At 41.7% G+C, this 4,761-nt stretch overlaps 1 long non-coding RNA gene across 1 annotated transcript; it reads right to left on the bottom strand.

Moving 5' to 3' along the window:
- Positions 1–525: 525 nt before the first annotated feature.
- Positions 526–4,761, bottom strand: LOC132712298 (uncharacterized). The gene is made up of 3 exons (XR_015733989.1): positions 3,686–4,761; positions 3,385–3,589; positions 526–1,051 (listed from the first exon to the last, which is right to left on the bottom strand). It is a non-coding gene; the product is annotated as an uncharacterized LOC132712298 (long non-coding RNA).

The following is a 4,761-nucleotide window of genomic DNA, read 5'->3' as shown; positions in this document are numbered from 1 at the left end:
TTAATTTACTCAAGCAAAAATGTTAATCTGTTTATACAGAGTTTGTGCTCAAAATCAAGAAGACAGAACAAAATCCAGGAGCTTCTCATACACTCGCAGAGTTTTACTGCAAAAGCGCTGCGGCTTTTTGGCAACAGACTCATTAAAGAACCAAGTGTATTAATTTCCTGGAAATGTTCTACTTTGCAATTTTCTGCTCAAGAAACAACAGAAAAAAGCTGGATGAAAGTAATTGAAGCCATTGGCTGAAACCCAGGTTTGATTAATGTGGCTACTAGCCAACATCTAAAGGCCTTGTGGATGGCTGTTTCTTCTATAACTGCGAGAGAAGAAAAGTATCAGTCTGTATCACCGAGGCCAAAACTGATTTGTTTTATTTTTCATTGTGTGAAACTAGTCTTTATGAGTACATAGTGGAAGGAATCTGCACCCTAAAAATTTAGCAGTTTTTGTGCTCCTTCATAAAAACATATACTATCACCTTAAGCAACATACAAATATAAAATCAACGTTGCTGAAATCATATTTCATAAACAAAATATTTTTAATTTTATATTTGTGAACTATTTAGAGTGATTGGGAATTGGACAGTTGTTGTTAGTTGTGAAGTCGTTTCCGACCCATCGTGACCCCATGGACAATGTTCCTCCAGGCCTTCCTGTCCTCTACCATCCTCTGGAGTTCATTCAAGCTCACGCCTACTGCTTCAGTGACTCCATCCAGCCACCTCATTCTCTGTTGTCCCCTTCTTCTTTTGCCCTCCATCATTCCCAGCATTAGGCTCTTCTTCTCCAGTGAGTCATTCCTTCTCATTAAGTGGCCAAATTATTTGAGTTTCATCTTCAGGATCTGGCCTTCTAAAAAGCAATCAGGGTTGATCTCCTCTAGGACTGACCGGTTTGATCGCCTTGCAGTATATAAAGTTAATAAATAAATAAACACATGAAAATCAATATAATTTGGTCATTCTCTCTCTCTCTCTCTCTCTCTCTGTGGGTGGGCGTATATATTTATACAGGTCATGGTACACAGTTGAGTAAATGTCCAGTAGCTGTAAAAAGGCAAATGACATACCAAGAATATTTAGAAATATTTGGAAAGACTACCAAAATCATAAAGCCCTAACTCAAATCTAATCTGCATCTAGAGTGCTGTATATAGCTTTGGTAATCACTTTTTAAAAAGGATGGAACAAAACTAGAAACAGTACAGAATAAATCAGCCAAAAGAATTATTTTATCAGAAAAGGTCATAATGTTGGGGACTTTCTAACCTGTAACCTTAGAAAAAGGCAATTTCAGCAAACATAAGCAAGGTATATAACATAACAAGCAAAATCAAAAGAATTTTTTTTCTCCTCTCAAAATATTAGAAACAAAGCTAATTCAATTAAGCCAATTAGGAGATTTGGAACTGACAAAACTATATAATTAATCCATGGACAAAACATGGCAATGGCCGCTAATTAATATGACTTTTTAGAGTGCGAGGTTTTAGAAAAATTCTTGGAGGAATGTCATAGAAACATAGACTCATAGAGTTCAGGAGGAACACGGTGAGTCACATGGTTAGTGTTAAGTTGGGTGAATGAGGACGCAGCAAGCCAGGCAGTGAGTGACAACTGCTCTTTATTGTAGGGTGAGAACCCAGCGACTGACCTAGGGAAACAGCTCCCTTTATATACCTCGCAGCTGTGGTGGTCAGCCAATCAGCTGATGGTCAGTTAGTTCAAACTTCCCGCCAAGAAAACCTATTTACATAACAGTTAGGACTCTGGGTTGATAATCAGCAAGCCCGTGTTCAATAACCTGAGTGCTGCTGCATGACAGAGTGAGGTCTTGTCATCCCAGCTCCTGCTGACCGAGCAGTTCAAAAGTGAGTAATCACGAGTAGATAGATAGGTACCAGTTTAGTGAGCACATTAATGGGGATATGAAAGGAGCCTCCACTTAGTCATCTCCTGGACTACACTGATGTCAGCAGCTAATCCAGGGGTGAAATGCTCCCGGTTCGGACCGGATCGCCTGATCCAGTAGCGATGGCGGCGGGTGGTTCGGAGAACCGGTAGCAAAAATCCCTGCGCCCCCTCCCCCATGCCCAGCTGAGCTGTGCGATCATCAGAGGCTGTTTTTTTTACTTTTAAAAGTATTTTTTCTACAACCTCTTCGGCTGAAAAAATGCTTTTAAAAGAAAAAAAAAAGCCTCTGATGATTGTGCGGCTCAGCTGGGATCGTCAGAGCCTTTTAAAAGCATTTTTTCTACAACCTCTTCAGCCGAAGAGGTTGTAGAAAAAATGCCTTTAAAAGCCCCTGGTGATCCCAGCTGAGTTGCCTGATTGTCAGAGGCTTCTAAAAGCATTTTTTTCTGCAACCTCTTCGGCTGAAGAGGTTGTAGAAAAAATGCTTTTAAAAGTAAAAAAAAACTACCCACCACCACCAAACCAAGCCCACAGAACCGGTAGTAATAAATTTTAGATTTCACCCCTGAGCTAATCCTCTCAACTCAGAAGTGCCTCAATGCTCAACACGAAAGCAATAGCATAGGGTTGAAGAAAACGTGGAGATCTTCTAGTCTAACCCTCTGCCTAAGGCAGGAGTCTTCATAACATCTCAGACAAATGGTTGTTCAGTATTTTTTTGAAAACCTGCAGTGATGGAGACCATCAGGGTTTATTACTTTTGAAGCTTCAATGTTATCTCTGAACGTGGCAGCATGTCTCCCAATACTATTATTGAATTAACAGGACAATATGCCCCACTCCCTTCTTACCATCCAGAGTTGTTTGCTACAAGATGGGCAGCAAATAAATTCAACAAATAATTAAATAAATTGTGAGGAGGCACCTGATGAGCTGGATGGAGAAACAAAAATAAATGCCCATCTAAGAGAATGCTTGGTAAGGATCCCTGTAAGCTGTAAATGATGGCAAGGTCTTAGCTCAGTATTCTTTTACCCAAAATAGGAGAGAGATTAATATCTCTTATTGTTCATAAACAAGGAAAGGTCTATCACAGATACAAGGCGAGAGGTCCCGTGGAAAGGTTGGGAATCACTTTATATATAGTTCAAACATATTGGGTTTGGAATGTGTTCGTTCATTGGTCAACATCATTTGACTCATCTGTGATGTAGCCTATCTAATGTCTTAACATTTCATAGCATCCCTTAACATTCTTAGGATGATCTTGTCAATGCCCAGTTGTATGTTCAGTAGGTGTGGTTCTCACAATAGAATTAGTTTTCAGGTTATTAAAAGTTCAAATATTTGGGCAATTCTCATCTTTGGCCGGTCTGAACCGGTTCTTATCAGAATCCACATTCCACTTGGGGAATTTGCTTGTTACTTCAAAGAACTAAGAAATATTAATCAAAAGCACTACTTACTGAAAACAGTTACGCAAAGAAACTCTCCTGCTCCCATCATTCTCACTCCTCAAGAGAGGGCTCTGTGGTGGTTATTCTCTGTGCTATCTTGTCTGTCCCCTGAGGTGAGGATGGACTCTGCTCTCATAGTCTTCAAATAGCTTATAAAAATCTGATTCTTCTGGAAAGCCTTTGGATATTGACCATGGAGCCAGTAGCATCAATCCTTGATATTTGTGATTAATGCAATTGTATTATTATTTTATGTATTGTTACTGAGGCAGTAGATAAATCAAACAGACCAGTGATGAGTTTCACTTACCTTTACTACTGGTTTGCTCGCACGCGCCACTTATGTGCATACGCAAAAGCTTCTCCGCATGCACAGATCATATTTGATGATGTCCAGGCGGGTGAGTGGAACCTCCCGCCGCTATTGATTCACTTGAACTGGGGTGAACCGGTAGCAACCCACCACTGAAACAGACAGATCACACTCCACAGAAAGCCCTTTAAACCGAATAGCCAGATTAGACAGACCTTCAATGTATGTCCTCAACATGCCATACAGCTAAGTAACCTTTCACTATGTTAGGAAGTGCAATGGCTCAGCGGTTAAACACACTGAGCTTGCCAGCTGGAAAGCTGACAGCCCGAGTTCAAGACCCGAGCGTTGCACAACAGGGTGAGGTCCTGTCCTTTCCACAACTCCTGCCCACCTAGCAGTTCGGAAGCATGCAAATGTGGGTAGATAAATAGGTAGCACTTTGGTGGGAAGCTAACTGCATTCTGTGTGCCTCCGCATATAGTTATGCTGGCCATGTGACTATGGAAATGCCTTCGGAGAATGCTGACTTCCCCAGCTAAGAAAAGATGAGCACTGCCCCGTAGGCCACAACTGGACAGGGGAAATAAACCTTTACCTTTACAACAGGCCAGTTCCCATAGTGGGACTAGACAAATTACTGTACAACCACATTGAAATGATCTTGTTTTACTCTTAGGAGTACCAGATCATTAATCTTATTTAACATCCACATGAAACCCCTGGGAAGATCATCTGTTGATTCAGGGTAAGGAACACCAAGAGGCATATGCAGTGGTGGGCTCCAAATTTTTTAACAACCGGTTCTCTGCCCTAATGATTGGTTGGGTGGGCATGGCTGGGTGGGGTCATGTGACTGAGTCGGCGTGGCCAACTCTACATCACTTGTGTGGGTGATACCTGTATGGGACAGGCAGGGCTGGGGAGGGAATCCAAGGGTCTCTGGTGAGGGGGGAAGGAATTAAAGATCCAACCTGTTTGTGTGTGTGTGCGTGAGAGAGAGATTGCGTCAAGCTAGACTGGGAAAGCTGGCTGCAAGAGGAAAAGAAGCTGGGTAAACTGGACCCAGACGC

Source organism: Pantherophis guttatus, chromosome 1 (genome assembly GCF_059756535.1).
Source record: "Pantherophis guttatus breed Tessera chromosome 1, ASM5975653v1, whole genome shotgun sequence".
Taxonomy (NCBI): Eukaryota; Metazoa; Chordata; class Lepidosauria; order Squamata; family Colubridae; genus Pantherophis; species Pantherophis guttatus.
Note: the sequence above shows the minus strand (reverse complement) of the source record. Positions and strands in the feature narration are given on the sequence as shown.